This window comes from Arvicanthis niloticus, chromosome 2, assembly GCF_011762505.2.
Source record: "Arvicanthis niloticus isolate mArvNil1 chromosome 2, mArvNil1.pat.X, whole genome shotgun sequence".
Classification (NCBI taxonomy): Eukaryota; Metazoa; Chordata; class Mammalia; order Rodentia; family Muridae; genus Arvicanthis; species Arvicanthis niloticus.
In genome coordinates this window covers 10012930-10030372 of record NC_047659.1, presented here as the reverse complement: position 1 = coordinate 10030372, position 17443 = coordinate 10012930, and the positions used below count along the sequence as shown (strand labels likewise).

At 46.9% G+C, this 17443-nt stretch overlaps 1 non-coding gene across 1 annotated transcript; it reads right to left on the bottom strand.

Moving 5' to 3' along the window:
• Positions 1-579: 579 nt before the first annotated feature.
• On the bottom strand, positions 580-710 carry LOC117704823 (small nucleolar RNA SNORA76). The gene has a single exon (XR_004606341.1). It is a non-coding gene; the product is annotated as a small nucleolar RNA SNORA76 (small nucleolar RNA).
• Between the last annotated feature and the right edge of the window lie 16733 nt (positions 711-17443).

Below are 17443 nucleotides of genomic sequence, written 5' to 3'. Positions count from 1 at the left end.
CAGGCAGGATGGCATTGTGGGAGGAGGTGGCACAAGCCAGGCCATCAGGGGAAGGGGAGACAGAGAGAGGGAGAGAGAGAGAGAGAGAGAGAGAGAGAGAGAGAGAGAGAGAGAGAGAGAGAGAGAAAGTATTGCAGGGGTGTCAGCTAAGCTGTCTAGGCCTGATTTGTGGAAATCTTCCCTAAGGCTGCTCCCAATGGGAAAGAAGGATCCCTCCGGGCTCAGGCAGGGCCAGAAAGCTGATCTGGGAGACAAAGTCAGTCTGTATTTGTTTGTTCCTTTCTCTTTCCTTTGTTTGCTTTTACAAAAAGGCCCAGCTTACACTAGGCTGTGACAGGGATTTTGGTTTTGTTTGAGTCAGGGGCTCACGCTTCAAAGTAACAAGGTAACCAAGATAATCTTGGATTCCTGATTTTCCTGCCCCTACCTCCCAAGTGGTGGGAGTATGTGGTGCTAGGGGTGAAACCCAGGACTTTGAGTATGCTAGGCGAATGCTCTACCACTGAGCCACAACACTCAGCCCTTCTCAGTGACGCTTTTTGTTTGTTTGTTCGGTTCTATTAGTTTGTTTTTGTTTCTACCTGTAGCTAGCACTTAAAAGGACCCAGGGAGATGGGCGGGGGATGGGTTCCCCAGTTATGTGCCAGCAACTGCCTTGGTGCCACAGTTTAACCCCTCAGTGAGTCTCAAAAGTATGAGAGAGATGGCTCAGCTCTTCTAGAGATCCTGAGTTCAATTGGTGGCTTACAACGATCCAAAAGGAGATCTGATGCCCTCTTCTGGCCTGCAGGTGTATATGCAGCAAAACACTCATAAATTAAGAAAAAAAATTATGATTTGGGTTGGATGCAGTGGCACATATTTTGGGAAGCTGAGTCAGGAGGATCACTGCAAGATGGAGGCAAGCTTGGGCTGTATGGTTAGTTCCAGGCTAGCCTGGGCTACATGATATCTTTCTGTGTGTGTATATGGTACACACATATGCATGAGTACACTTGTGTGTGCATCCTGCTGTCTCTTCAGCTTATATAAAACACTTTTAGAAACCAGAAAACCAGGAAGTTCTCACTGACAGGCTTCATTACTTCACAGACAATCACTTTGAGAGAGAGAGAGAGAGAGCGAGAGACAGAGAGACAGAGAGACAGAGAGAGACAGAGAGAGACAGAGAGACAGAGAGAGAACAGGGTCTCAGGGCAGGAGAGATGGTTCAGTGGCTGAGGGTACTACCAGCTCTTCCAGAGGACAAAGGTTCAACTTCCAGCACCTACATGGCAGCTCACCACTGTCCATGACTCTAGTTTTAAGTGATCTGATGCCCTCTTCTGGCTTCTGTGGGCACTGAGTACACACGTGGTATAAGACATACATTCAGGCAAAAAACAAAAACAAACAAACAAACAAAAAAACAAACCAGAGTCTCCCTGGCTGTTCGGGAACTCACTCTGTAGAACAGGATGGCTTTGAACTCACAGAGATCCACCTGCCTCAGCCTCTGGAGTGCTGAGATTAAAGGCATGTGCCACTCTGCTCAGAGATAACCACTATTTTGACTTTTATTACAACAAAACAATTTCATTTGTAGTAGAAGTTCATGTAAATGGGATCAGACAATAATGTATCATCATCATCATCGATTTTTTTTGAGACAGGGTCTCACTGTGTAGCTCTGTCTGGCCTGGAACTCCCTATGTATACCAGGCTGGCTTCAAACTCATAGAAATGCATTCCTCCTCTGCCTCCTGAACACTGGGACCAAGGCCTGCACCCCCACACATGGCTGGTTTTTTGTCTGGCCTCTTTGCACACACTGTTCCTGAGAGGAATCCATATTGTTGCCTGCTGGTAGGCCATTCATTCTTATTGCTATAATATTCCCCTATGTGGACACAGTACAGAGTGTCTAGGTCTAGTCCCCTGTTGAGGGACATTTAGGTTAGGGGTTATGAACAAGAATGTGTGACTACATGTCTGCAAGTCTTATGATTAGTACACATTTTCATTTGTCTTGCACAAATAGCCAAGAATGGAATTTCTGGTTCAGAGAGGAAGTGTCTGTATTGCTAGAGATCAGCAAACACTTTTTTTCCCCCCAAGATGCCTGTCATGCTTTATGTCCACATGAGGGATGTACCAGCACTCTAGTTGCTCCATATTCCTGCTGGCATTTGTCATTGTTGGCCTTTCATCCTAGCTTGTCTGGTGGCAATGGTATTGATGCTGGCTTTGTTCTACCCCCTAACCCCCACACACTGTTTTTCCAAGGTCTCATGTATCCCAGGTTAGTACCAAAGTCCCTGTATAGGGAAGGATGACCTTAAATTCCTGACCCTCCTGCCTCCATCTTTGGAGTGCTAGGATTACAGGTGTGTGGTGTTATGCCTAGACACACACACACACACACACACACACTCGAGGTATTAGTGATTGAACCCATCCCTTCACGCACAATAGGCAAGTGCCACACCACTGAGCTACACCCCAAACCTTTTTCAATCATGTAACAATGAGTTTCCAGTCCGTGCTACAAAGGAGCTGAAGGATCAGCCAGCCAGACTGACTTGAAAATGAAACAGCTCTTAGAAACAGGGAAAGCAGAAAACCAGCAAGAATGTACCCTCAGAGATGCTGAGGGTGCCCAGGGGAGAGACAGAGAGAGGGAAGAGAAAGACCCTGGTCTGGAGTCCCAGCCACTCCCCAAGGCAGGCTGGGTAGCTTGGAAGCCAGTAAAGGGGAGGAAGACGAAGCTTCGGGCTGACCTCAGAGAGACCTGGGGTGATTGTCAGAAGCCTGGTAAGCAGAAAGGAAACGCAGGAAACAGCCCCGGGCCAGCAAGATGGCTCAGTGGGCATAGACATCTGCTGCTAAGCCTAACAACCCGATTTGGATCCCCAGAACTTGGTGGAGGGACAGACGCAACTCCTGAACTCTACACCCTGCTCCCCTCCCCCACTCACTCACATGCCACTCACCCCCACAGGCAGACACACCCAAAATAAATATAATTAAAAATAAATAAAAGGCAGCTATAGAGACAACTCAGCTATTGAGCTCACACACGTCTTGCATAGGACCTACATGTATTCCATCCCAGCACCCACACTGGATGACTCACAGCCTCCTGTGACTTCAGTTCCAAGGGATCAGACACACGCTTCTGACTTCTACAGGCTCCTGTCCACACATAGTATGTACAAACCCAAGCTGGCTCACACAGTATGCATGTAAAATAAATAAATCTTAAACAATTAAATAAATAAAGCAGGATGGTGATGGTGGTAGCAGCGGCAGTGAACGCCTTTAATCTCTGGCACTTGGGAGGTGGAGGCAGGTGGATCTTTGTGAGTGAGAGGCTAGCCTGGTCTACAGAGTGAGTTCCAGGACAGCCAAGGATACAGTAAAAGCATGTCTCAAATCCCTGGCACTTGGAAGGTGGAGGGAGGTGGATCTTTGTAAGTGAGAGGCTAGCCTGGTCTACAGAGTGAGTTCCAGGACAGCCAAGGATACAGTAAAAGCATGTCTCAAAAAAAAAAAAAAAAAAAAAAGAAAAGAAAAAAGAAAAAGAAAAACAAATCAGAAGAGGAGGAAAGGGGGAAGGTAGGGAAGGAGGGAGGGAGAGAGGAAGGAAGGAAGGAAGGAAGGAAGGAAGGAAGGAAGGAAGGAAGGAAGAGAGGAAGAAAAAGAAGAGAGCCCTGATTTTCAGATTCTAGGGGGCCCAGGTTGGTTTAGGATTTAATTTCTGACCCTTCCCCTCCTATATGATTCTTCTGCAAAGAATGCATGGTCTTGGAGGCTGAGGTCATGGGGCATCGGGCTTCAGCAATGTATATGGGGACATCATCTGCGTACATGGGGACATCTGTGTACATGGGGACATCTGCTGTCTGCCTCTTGCTCTTCCCTACTTACTCCTCAGGCTGCATCATAGACCAGGAAGATGTCACTGCCCCCTGATGGTAGCTGGGACATAGCCACAGATGGGAGGCAACTCTAGGGTCAAAGGGGATCTGGAGATCTAGCTTCTATGGAGGACATTCCCCATGTCCGGCCCCAAGATGTGAGCAGGCACAGGCACATACGTGCATGCATGCATGCATACACAGAGAACTGTCGGATGATGTGTTAACTCTCAGGCTTCCTTTCCTCTCCTGAAGAAACAACTCCTGTGTGCACCACTGCCCTTGTCACCCTGGGGCTCCCCCAACTGGTCATCCCCATTCTTGTGAAACTTCCTGGCACCTTGTCCACCTGGTCCATGCTTCTGTCTACACAAAACAAATGGGAATTGTTTTGTTGCTGTTGTCCTGTTTTCAAGGCAGGGTTTGTCTGTCTAGCCTTGGCTGTCTAGCCTTGTCTATCCTGGAACTCATTCTGTAAACTAGGCTGGCCTCGAATTTACAGAGCAATCCCCCTGCCTCTACCTCCTGAGTGCCAGGATCAAAGGCATGGGCCATTGCTGCTGGGCTACAATGGCAACCTTTTAAACAATCATGATTCCAGCGAATGTCCTATATAGTCTGTTGGGTGGGGGTTGGTCTGTGCTGTGTATACAAATGCTAAATTCTGAATCCCAAGATCTGGTTGCCATCCAGAGGAGAGTATCCTCATTACACTGGCCTTTGTTATGTAAACTGTGTTTCCCAATTTAAAGCCACTGGACAATAAAAAGCTAGAGCCTGAGGTTGGGTAGTAGAGAGAGAGAGAGAAGAGAGAGAGGAGGAGGCCACCAGGAGAGCAGATGGACCATGAACACATGGCCAGAGAAGTCCTCCCTGAGGACAGACTGACAGATGGGAAACAGCCCAGGGGAGACTCAAACAGCAAATAACAAGGAGCATATGATTCAGATATGGGTGAGAACAGCACAGAATCTGCCTGATATAGGCTTGCGGCTTTAAAACAACTTCTACAAGTTGTCCTCTGACACAGACACTGTTGTAATGGCATGTGCAGGACTGCACAAGTATTGTACAGCTTGGGATGGTGGCACTCCTTTAGTCCCAGCACTCTGAAAGCAGAGGCAGGAAGATGTCTCTGAGTTGGAGGCATGGTGTTCAGAGCAAGTTCCAGTTACAGCCAGGACTGTTATACAGAGAAAACAAACACACACACAGACACAGACACAGACACAGACACACACAGACAGACAGACAGACAGACAGACAGACAGACAGACACACACACACACACACACACACACACAAACACAAACCAAAAACCAAAACCAAAACAAAGCAAAAAAGTGTACTAGCTATCACAGGTGAAACTTTTAAAATTTTTGATCAGGTATAGTGTCGCATGCCTTTAATCCCAGCACTTGGGAGGCAGAAGCAGGCGGATCTCTGAGTTTGAGGCCAGCCTGGTCTACAGAGTGAGTTCCAGGACAGCCAGGGTCACACAGAGAAAACCTACCTTGAAAAACCAAAAAATTAATTTTATGTGTATGGGTGTTTTGTCTAAAAGTATATCTGTGCACCACTTGTCTGGCACCCGGGGAAGACAGAAGAAGGTATTAAGACTCCCTGGGACTGGAGTAAAAGGAACCCAGGACCAAAACAGATTGTACCAGATAATTATCTGTCTTCATTACTGAGGTTTTGACATTCCCTCAAATTTTGCACACTAAATGTTAGGCACCTTCCCTTCTTTCTTTTCTTACAAGTTTACTTAGTATCTGTTCGTTTATTATTGGGACAGAGCCCCATGTAGCCCAGGCTGGCCTCAAACTCAGTTTGTACTTGAGCATGACCTGAACGCCTATCCCCTTCCCTATGCCTGGGATTGCAGGCATAAGCTGTCTTGCCTGACTTTCCCATGCCTTTATAATCCTGAAGCCTGGGCTCTTCACTGCCAGGGTTGTCACCTGTCAGATGGCCTTACCTCTACCATGCAGCCATCAGAAAAATCCCTCTCCTGTTCCTTCCTGCTCGGGCCAGGCTACTTTGCTAACAGATCAGGGTGCTGCCCTTAGGCCACTGTGAAGTAAGGAAGCAAACAGCGGTGTAGTTACAAGAGCTGTTTGTGTCTTAGCCAGAATCTCCCAGTGTGTCTCATCCTCTGCCTCAGCCTCAGCCTCCTGAGTGCTGGGGTCCTGGGTGTATCTAGGCCATCTCAGGCTGCTATGGAAACTCTGCTGACCATGGAAAGGAAGGACCTGGAAGGCCCCTGCTCCCGTTCCCATTCATGTAAGCTGCATCCAAAGCCATACAAGACCCAAGTCACTGTTGCTAAAATTCCTGTGCTGGGAGAGACCTAAACAATGGCTCGATCCTCTCAATGTCCCATTGACAAACCAATTAATGACGAGGGAGTGTGGGTGATCCCCCCCATTCTTCCCCACCTATACACCTTAGCCTCTCCCCAAGGCCAGTTGCAGTTAGAACAGAACTGCACACAACTGGCTGGGAATGGGCTGAATATTCAATAAGGGTCCCAGCTGGGCAGTGCTTGTGAGCAAGCACCTGGAGACGTGGACGTTTGTCTTGGATGGGGACTAGATCCAGGTGTCAGTGGACAGCCCGTGACAAAAGCAGCGCCTTCACTTTCCTGTGTGGAAGGAATAAACAAGCGTAGAAAGTCAGGGCTGCTTTGTTCACTGCTCCCGATGGTCAGCTCAGAGTGATGGCGCCATCTGAGGTCGGCCCCACTCAGAGCTCATTCTTATAAACACCTTCCTCATTCACCAAATGTGTGTGTGCCTCAGGTGTGCTGGGACCTGTTCTAGGTGCTGGGGGCTCAGTGTGGTGGGGCACAGCTTTAATCCCAGCACTCAGGTGGCAGAGGCAGGTGGATCTCTGGGAATGTGAGGCCAGCTTGATTTGGTTTACGTAGAGTGTTCCAGGCTAGCCAAGGTGTCACAGTGAGACCGTTTCAAAAAAATAAAATAAATAAAATAAAAAATAAAAATGAGGGGCTGGAGGGATGGCTCAGCGGGTAAGAGCACTGACTGCTCTTCCAGAGGTCCTGAGTTCAATTCCCAGCAACCACATGGTGGCTCACAACCATCTTTACTGGGATCTGATGCCCTCTTCTAGTCTGCAGGTGTATACGCAGATAGAGCACTCATATACCTAAAATAAATTTTAAAAAATCAAAAAGAAAGAAGAGGGACAGAAAGGGAAGCGATAGAAGAGAGCAGAGGACAGGAAGGCAGGAGGGAAGGGGAGGGGAGGGTGGGCTTATATATATAGTTTATATACATAATATATGTTCTGTATAATATAGAATTATATATAGTTATATATGATATATGGTATCTGATATATAACATGTAATGTAGACATATAATATATACAATACTATATAATTACATAACGTAATTATGTATCATATACTACATATTACATACCACATATTACACATTACATGTTATATCTTACATATTATATATATTTCTCTTGTGTCCCAGTGACATGATGAAATACACCCAGAAGGACTGCAGGCAAATGCTGAAGAAAATAGAAATTGGTAACATCCCAAGTATAGCTCCCTCTTCTCTAAAAGAGAAGAGATGGCCTTGCGCAGTACCTGTTACTTGGGTTTTGCGTGGAAATGGCGGCTAGTAAGCACCAGGGCTCATATCATACTTCTGTTGCCACAGTCAAGTTGGCCTCCAGAGGACTGAAGGAACTGAAGGACCAGGAAAGTGCAACCATCTGAAACATCCCCAGCTTGCAATAAGTGGGTGAATTTATGTAACAGCAACAAGAGGTATGCAAACCAAGGGCACACCTCAGTCTTGGAGCTCCCAATTGGCCTAGATGAAGCCCTCAGGCTCCTGATGCTCCTCCTGGCCACCGGTAGGGGGCGGGGTCAGCCTGTGTCTGGATGATGGTTTCCAGGCTCTGCTTTCCAGAGAGATGAAGGATGTTGCTTTGGCTCCAGGGGCATGCTAGCTTCTTCCCCTCTGTGTAAAGAGCAGAGATCTCCAAACTAGGGAGATGGCTCAACAGTTGGGAGCACTTGCTGTTCTTCCAGAGGACCCAGGTTCAATTCCCACCACCCACATGGGAGCTCACAACTGTTTGTAACTTCAGTTCCAACGAGTCTGACATTCTCACATAGATATACATGCAGGCAAAACCCACCAACGTATATAAAATAATATAAGAAAATATTAGGAAAAAAAAGAGTGGACATCTCAGATTTCTTCTCTAGATTTCTCAATCACCTCAGTACCCACCCACCCATTTAGGAGGAGCAGACACCACAATGTGGGTTTTAACAGGCAGAAGCTCTGTCTATAAATATCCTAATGTTATAGCTGCTGCATTGTATTATTGTTTAGTTAGTTTAATTGGTCTGTGTGTTAAAGAAGGCTTCCTTGAATGCACTAGGTAGTCAAGGCTGTCCTTGAACTCTTAATCTTCCTCCTGGGTTTGAGCTCCAGCACCAAAAAGAAAGTTTTGGCTGGGACTATAATTCATTGACAAAGTGTGCACCTAGCACAACACACACAGGTAATAACAAAATAAATCTTAAATATTTAGAACCAGGCTCATGTCTACAGTCTCAGCACTTGGGAGACTGAGGCAGGAGAATCGTAAGTTTGAGGCCAAGTTGGATTAATTTAATTCTGAGTATAGATTTAACTATTTCCCATTGATTTTATTACTTGTGAAATGGAAAGCAAAGCGAAAAATACGCCACACAAACTCAATTCCGATGTGGTCTAATCTCTCCGTTCTATGGCTCTCAGTGGGGCACTGAGTAACAGGGCGATACAGTGACATCAGAGGGTCTAAACGTGCTTTGAGAAACTCAGACAGGAGAGCTGGAGAGATGACTCTGCGGTTAAGGGCACTTCTAGTTCTTGCAGAGGACCTGCGCTGATTCCCAGCAGGCACGTGGTGACTCACAACTGTCTGTACCTCCAATTCTAGGATGTACACGCTACACAAATGTGAGCAAACCACTCATACACATAAAATAAATCTAATAGAAAGAAAGAAAGAGAGAAAGAAAAAAGAAAGAGAGAAAGAGAAAGAGAAAGAAGTCCTGGGCCAATTTATTCTACATAGGAAGTTCCAGCTAGCCAGGGCTACATGGTGAAATCCTATCTTAAGCAGAGAAAAACTCAGCCAACCAACCCACCAGCCAACCAAAGGATAAGAATGGGGGAGGGGCCAGGCGGTGGTGGTGCACGCCTTTAATCCCAGCATTTGGGAGGCAGAGGCAGGCGGATTTCTGAGTTCGAGGCCAGCCTGGTCTACAGAGTGAGTTCCAGGACAGCCAGGGCTACACAGAGGAACCCTGTCTCGAAAAACAAAAACAAAAACAAAACAAAACAAAACAAAACAAAACAAAACAAAACAGAATGGGGGAGGGGTGGATATTCATGCCTATAACTCCAGTACTCTTGGAGGGGGAGGCAGGAGAATCTAGAGCTCTCTGCTAACACAGGCTGTATAGTAAGACCTGTCTTGCACATAGTAAGTAAACAATCAGAGGCTGGGGGATGGCTCTGTCAGTAAAGTGTTGTGAGGGCCTGGAGTAGGATTCCCAACACCCACCTTGGCTTCAGACTACAGCTGTAAGACCCCCAAAAGGGGACTCTCACCCAAGTCCGGACCTGCACGAACCCAAGGATACACGAGAAACCATCTTGATGCAATTGCAGAGGTTTAATGACGAGGGCCCTCGGGCCGGAACATATCTCACGCAGGAGATAGAGCTTCCGACCCCCAGCCCAGGAAACTTGGGATATTTATGGTTAGGGGTTGGGGGGGGGGAGAAGGGGAAGTTTGGCGCGGTTACATATGATTGGATATTTCAAACATCCGTTCCCAAGCCTGGTTTCCATCTAGCCCCCTTCCCAATTATCCTAATTTACATCTATATCTTGCTCCTGGGAGAATTCCTTTCAAGTGACTTCCGTTTACCCAGGTGTTTTATTGCCTCTATCTTGGGCCTTTTGTGCCTTTGAAATGTTTATTCAAGCCCTTGGAATGCACCCCAGGGGCAGCTAACACTTGAGTGTAAATTGAAACTCTGAACCTAAGAAACTCTCACGTTGAGACCTAAAATTTCATTTTTACAATTTATTCTCACAGAGCCAGGTGGTGCACACCTTTAATCCTCAGAAGGCAGAAAGAAGCAGGCAGATCTCTGAGTTTGAGGTCACCCTGGTCTACATATGAGTTCCAGGCCAGCCAGGGCTACACACAGAAACCTTGTCTCAAAAACAAAACAAAGCAAACAAACAAACAAACAAAAACCAGTGCAATAAGGCAGAGAACAATCGGGGAAGCTGGGCACCCATCACTGGCCTCTACATGCGTATGTGTGTGAACATGCACACACACACACCAAAATAAATACAGCAAGAGAAGAAAACACATGAGAGAAAGGGACCTGGCTTGGGACTCAGCATGTGACAGTCCCCTCCCCTCCTCCTCCATGGGGCCTCATCACAGGGAACTGAGGGAGGAGGAGTATCCTGAGTCTCTTAAGTGAATCCTGCAATGTACTGAAACAGCTCCTGGGCGAGCAGCTCTGCTGAGGCTCCCGAAGGCTCGTCAAGCCCCAGGGTGGGATGTAGCAAACAGATGTCTTCAGATGTTGGGAATCCACTCTGCTCAACAACTGCTAGTTTTGTTCTGGGAACCAAATATCTGCTCTAACAGCTCCTTTGGGGACCTAGCGTGAAGCTGTGATGTATTCAAGGGGGAATTATGTCACAGCCTAAAAAGAAGGGAGGGTCTTGGGGATTAAGAGGACATCAGAGGGCCGGTCGGTGGTGGCACACGCGTTTAATCCCAGCACTTGGGAGGCAGAGGCAGGCGGATTTCTAAGTTCGAGGCCAAGCTGGTCTACAGAGTGAGTTCCAGGACAGCCAGGGCTACACAGAGAAACCCTGTCTCGGAAAAAAAAAAAAAAAAAAAAAAAAGAGGACATCAGAGGACAGGGTCCCTGTGAAGAGGAGAATGGAGATCCACATGGGGCAACAAGATCTTAGTAATGGACAACTGGACAGGGACCCAAAGCCAGCGGCCTTCCATGCTCTCCCTGTGGGAGGCACTTAAGATACCTCCAGTGAAGCAAGGGTGGGAAGGGTCCTAGGTGAGGAGGAGAAATAATAGGTGGGGAGGAGGAGGAGTAAGTAGGGAGGAGGGTATTAGGTGGTAAGGAAGGTATTATTAGGTGGGGAGGAGGGGTAGTAGGTGGGAAGGAAGGGTGGAAGGGTAGTAGGTGGGGAGGAGGGGTAGTAACCCTAGGACTGCCCCTACCTTAGTCTATCTGTTCCTGATTTGAAGAGAAAGACCACGCAGGACAAGGAGCCCAGGGCCTGGGTCTGTGCAAATGGAGGAAATCCTTTCTAGAAGGAAGGAGTGGGCAGCATCAGTCAGAAGGCACGTGCTCAGAGAGGTAAGGGGCCCAGAGCTCTTACTGTCTGTGGGCAGGGAACACTCTAGGCTGAGCCACATCCCCAGCTGGGCTGACTCTGGGGTGACTAGTGAGAGAGAGGGTGGGAACACATAGACAAAGGGTGGAGGATGGGAGGGAGCACGGAGATGCAGGAAGCATGTAGGGGTTAGGAAGACAGCCTGTGTTTAATGTTGATGCGAGAGACCTTTCTTTCCTTGGTGTACTGAGAGCTTTTCAGGACACAGCACTAAGGGTGGGATGTGGGAAGGGGGCACAGGATGAGGAGCTGAGGGAGGCATAGTTGTGTTAAGAAATGATCTTACTCTACAGCAATGCTTTCTGGATCCAGTGGGGGACATTACTGTGTAAGAAAACTTTTCCTAAGGAGATTCAAATCACACACACACACACACACACACACACACACAGACAAGACAGACCAAAGTACAGACACCACTAAAGTCCAATCTGAAGCCAGGTGTGGTGACACATGCCTTTAATCCCAGAGGCAGGCAGATCTCAGAGTTTGAGGCCAGCCTGGTGAACAGAGTGAGTTCCGGGACAGCCAGGGCTACAGAAACAAACAATCCATCTTGAACACCGCCCCCCCCCCCAACAAGGTAAGTAAGTAAAGAAAAAAAAAGAGAGAATGAAATGTAAGGCCCACTAGAAAAAGAACTCACGATCCGTGGAGAACTGCAGACGCACCCCAAATCACTCACGAGAAACACAACTTGATGCAAACGCAAGAGGTTTACTGGCTAGCCAGGGCTGTCTTCCCTTCAAGCCCGCGCAGGGGCCGAGAGATTCAGCAGCCCCGAACAAAAAAAGTTTACAGCTTTTAAGGGTGAATCTACAAACCAGGTGGGGGTGGAGTTAGGGAAGGGGGAAGGCTGAGAGTGGAGTTAGGGAAGAGGGAAGGAGGGGGAACAGGTCACTAGGTCATCGATACATTTGATCTCAAATTCCTAAGATGCATGGTGTGTCACTTTATAATTGGCTATTTCGAACTAGTTTCACACTATATATCATGAGCTCCAGTTCAAGGGGGTCAGGCTTATCTCAAACTTTTAGCATCCTGGCACCAACTGTCCCAGGGCTGATAGTTCAAAGCGCGGCCAGGCTAATCTCGGGCCCATAGCATCCTGACACCATGAATCTTAAGGTTTGTTTAGTTAGGGCCATCTGTTCAAATGGTCAGCTAATTTCCTGGGACTGAGGCAACACAGTGTTTGACTTACAGGTTTTTATGTCTTTGCTTTTAAGAGTAGGGTTCAGGGGATCAACTTATGATTTTTCTATCTTTCAGAATGAATAATTAAATAAACAAATAAAAACTTGGGCCAGTAGGTAAGGGTACTTGCCACCAAGCCTGATGCCCCGACTTTCTCAGGACTCATATTGTGAAGGAAAGAACCAACTCCTGAAAGTTTCTCCCTGACCTTGGCATGTTTGCCATGGTACGTGTGTGTACATGCAACGCTAAATAAATAATGCAATGAAACATTAAGAGCTCCAAGACTCCTGTGTTTGATGGGACAAAGACACATCAATCATCAGCATCCTGCACACTCTCCACTCATACTGAATCTCAGATCTTTCAAATTCTTATTTGCACTCTCTAATCAACTGTCAAACTCCCAGTTTTAGCAAGCTTTATGGTCAGAGGGAGGAATGTCGAAAGGTCTAATGCTGAGTGGTTCTTAGTGTTACCATGTTCCCTCTAAAAACTAAAATATTCTGCCACACTCTCACTGGTTTACTGTGCCACCCCAGGGTGCTTTGGCACACAGTATAGGAACCCCAATTTGGAGCTTTTTAAAAAGTATTTCATTTTAGCTGGGCAGTGGTGGCACACGCCTTTAATCCCAGCACTTGGGAGGCAGAGGCAGAGCTCTGAGTTGGAGAACAGCTTGGTCTATACAAGTTCCAGGACACTCAACGCTACACAGAGAAATCCTATCTCCAACAGCAACAACAGTTATTTTATTTTTATTGATTAGATTTGACTTCCTCTCTTTCCCAATGTCCAGGCTCATTTCAAATGCCAAAATGGCCAGAAATAAAATATAGAAGAACAAAACAAAACTATTCCCTCCCTTGGGATTCAGACCTAACCACAACTTAATTTATGTAATATAGAAAAGGCACAAGCTGTCCTCTGACACTCAAGGTCTAAAACCTGCCAAATTGGTTTTTCCAAATCAGATAAAAACACTAGGCTTTGAGTCTTCTCTAGTAAGAGCCCACTGAGACTTCTAATGTGTAATGTGTGGCTTTAATTAAATTAATTAATTAATTTTTGCTTCTTCTTGTTCCTAGGTTTCTCTCAGGGCCGTGGGCCTGGCATGTTAAGGCTAAACTGAGTTGCCGGTGTCTGTATTCCTCAGAGCTTCTCTCTACAGTGGTCCTCATGAATGCAAAGTGATGGCCTCACTGTCTCTGACCACACCCAGCGCCAGGCTGAGCAGAAGGACCACTCTTTTGGCTGGTGAAGATCCTGGTGCTTTGTGTCTGACAGCACACCTCACCATTGTGCAAAGCTGTGTCCACTAGGGGTCGCTATGCGAGTGTGTGTGTGTGTGTGTGTGTGTGTGTGTGTGTGTGCATCATCGTCCATAGCTTCTCTTCTTGTGGGTGATTCTGTTCCTTTGGGAGGAAGCTGTCCAGTTCCCTGAGCTTTAAAGCAGGTAGCTGTGAAACCAAAAGAGGACTCATTGCTGTTAAGGAGCCACATTGTCATAAATTGTTACTAAGTTTCCATTCCTTACAAGAATGTCTGTTTCTTAAACCTAATGTATCCTGCAAACCATGTTTCCCAACCTCTGCTGAACTTGTGACTCCATGGTGTGTACCCAGCCCTTTGCCTCCCCTGCAATGACTCCCCTCCCACGTGACACATTCCTGCACTTACCTACCCACAGGCAGCCTTGAGCCTGAGGCCCCCACTCTCCTGTCCAGGTGCTAACAGTCAATTATCTCAACAGCTGGCTTTTTTGTTCCCCCCCACTCTAACCCTTCCCTGTAAAAATGACCTCAAAAGCCAGTGAGGGGCTGCTCTCTGCAATCCCAATTTACAGGGAGGCACCCCTTCCACCTGCCTAAGTCGAGCTTGCTTAGACAGTTGCGGAAATGTGTCCCTTCCCCCCTCCCCCCCCCCCCCCCATCTAATATAGCCTTAGGAGGAAAGTGACCCTTTGATATGTTGTTTTGCCCCAAAATGGCATCAACATTTTAATTTGAGGAGTACAGAGCTGGGGAATCTTAAAAATGTTTCCACTGCAGGAACTAGAGAAATGGCTCAGCAGTTAAAATCAGTTACTGCTCTCTCTCTCTCTCTCTCTCTCTCTCTCTCTCTCTCTCTCTCTCTCTCTCTCTCATTTGAGACAGAGTTTCTCTAGGTAGCCTTGGTTGCTTTGGCTGTCTTGTCACTCTACCTTGGCCTTAAAATCACAGAGCCTGCCTTCGCCTCCTGAGAACTAGAATCTTGAACTCCAGATGCAGGGGCATCTGTAACTTTAATTTTTTTCAAATCCTATTTTTAATGATAATTCTTAAACACTTTAACCCCTCTTTAGCCCACCACCCATCAGAGGTAGTGAAAAAAAAAAAGGATGGGGGGGGGCAAGGGAGGGGAAGTGGACCTGTTTAGGACCTGTTTCTTTTTTCTTTTCTTTTTTGTTTTTGGGTTTTTGTTTTGTTTTTGGTTTTTTTTTTTTTTTTTTTTTTTTTTTTTTTTTTTTTTTTTTTTTTTTTTTTTTTTTTTTTTCGAGACAGGGTTTCTCTGTGTAGCCCTGGCTGTCCTGGAACTCACTCTGTAGACCAGGCTGGCCTCAAACTCAGAAATCCGCCTGCCTCTGCCTCCCAAGTGCTGGGATTAAAGGCGTGTGCCACCACTGCCTGGCCATCATGTATCTTTTCATGTGCTTGCTTTATTTGAACATCCTCTCTCCTGTGTCTGCTTCAGCAAAACATTCCTTCAGGAGTCTGCCTTAGCTTTTCACACCTGTGTACACTTTAAGGAAACGTTTCTTCATGTGTTTGTCCCAGCAAAAACGCCATCGAACTGATTTTCGAAAGAACCGTCAAGTTTCTATTTCAGGGTTCTAATGCCTCTGGCCTCTGTGGTCACCTGCACTCACATGCACATAGCCACACACAGACAGATACTCACATACATAACATTAAATGCTTTTTTAAAAAAATCTCATTGCAAAGACTGGATGTAGTGGCCCACACTGATAGTCCCGGTACTTGGGAAGTGAGGGCAGGAAGCTCCAGAGTTCAAGCTTATCTTTACTGCAAAGAAAGTTCAAGACCAGTCCTCGGTAGCAGGAGACCCAGCCTACCTGCCCTCTACCCATGAACTGCAACATTTAAACACCCAGAGGTGATATATAATTTCTTCTACAATCTCTGTGGAAAAATTGCCTGGGTCTAAGTGTGGACTGTTCCCCCAGGCAAAGCATATACTCAGAGGCTGCTCACATTCATGCTGTGGTCCACATCTGCCTGTCTTCTGCAGTCCTTTGATCTTGAGAGTTTCACAAACACACAAAACTTGTCATCTTGAGGGCCAGGTCCCGGACTGGACTCAAGTGGTGCAGGTCCAGTTCCTTCTCTTCAGGTCTCTCTGTGTGTGTGGATGGGTAGGTGACAAGACAGAGACATCACTTTTTCCTTCGTTAAAAATTGTTTTTTGCCCAGTGATTGTGGGGAGCCGACAGAAGGCGGCTATCATCCTTGCAGCCATCTTGAGCCATATACCCTGACAAGAGACTTGTTTCCAACAGCCTACAACAGCTGAGCACACTCTGATAAAATCTTGTTTTATATACCCAGGATTTTCCCTTGGGTGTGTGTGACTTAAAGGTGTGACTTGAGAAGTGAGACTTATAAAAGGTGAGAGGCAGACAGAAGAAGGACAGGAAAACTTGGAACTTGGAGGCACTAGGGACTAGGAACTAGGGACTAGGAACTGGAGACTTGGGACTTGGACTAGGAACAAGGGACTTGGAAAGAGAGAAGAGAGACTTGAGAATAAACGGGATTGAATCACACTCTGTCTGGTCTCCATTCTTCGAGTTCGCCCTCACTCTCTCTCTTGCTGAACCCTGACCCACGGACCAGAGCAGCAGTACAAGCTGGGACAATTTAGCCCCCAAAGTGTGGGGCAGTGTGGGCTCTAACAATTTTGGCCCCCAGGCTTTTGGCAGTGCGGGTTCCAACATTTGGCAGAGCGGCCCCTGACAAGTGATGGTGGTCCCATCACTCAGGAGGCAGAGGCAGGAGGATCTCTAAGTTCAAGACCAGCCTGGTCTATAGAGCAAGTTTCACGACAGCCAGGACTACAGAAAGAAACCTTATTTTAAAAAAATCCACAAAATTATTTATTTTATGTGTATGTGTCTGGGTGCATCCATATGCACACGTAGGAGTCACAGGAGGTTGGAAGAGTCCTCAGATCCCCTGGAATTGAAGTTTAGAGTGTTGTGGGCTGGGGTGTGGGTTCTAGGAATCAAATCTGTGCCTTCTGAAAGTATAGCCTGTGCTCTTGACTACTGGGCCATGTCTCCAGTCCTTTCCAGTCCTTTCTTTAGATTGCTCCTTGGCCGGAGAGATGGCTCAGTGGGTAAAGGCATTTAGAGCCACACCAGCCAACCTGTTTGATACCTTGTCCTCACATGGTGAAAGTGTAAACCGGCTCACACAAGCAATCCTCTGAACTCTACAAGTACACACACACACACACACACACACACACACAAATAAACATTTTTTAAAAAAGAAAATGTTTCTAAAACAGTGCAGGTAAAGGGGAAAGTAATGGCCCAGCAGTCAGAAGGAGAGGGTGGGGTGGGCACAGAAGAACGTAGCTGAGGATGCAGTTTTGTAGCTGAGGATGCAGTTTTGAAGCAGAGCGAGGCAGGTGTACGCCCCAGGCGGAGGGAGAAGTGGCCCACACTCTGCGCTCAAGGCTTATGACCACATCCAGTTGCTACCAGTTGCTACTCTCTAATTCAACCCGTTCGTATTTCTGGCTAACGTGTTTTCTTATTCTCGGATCCTCCAGGCA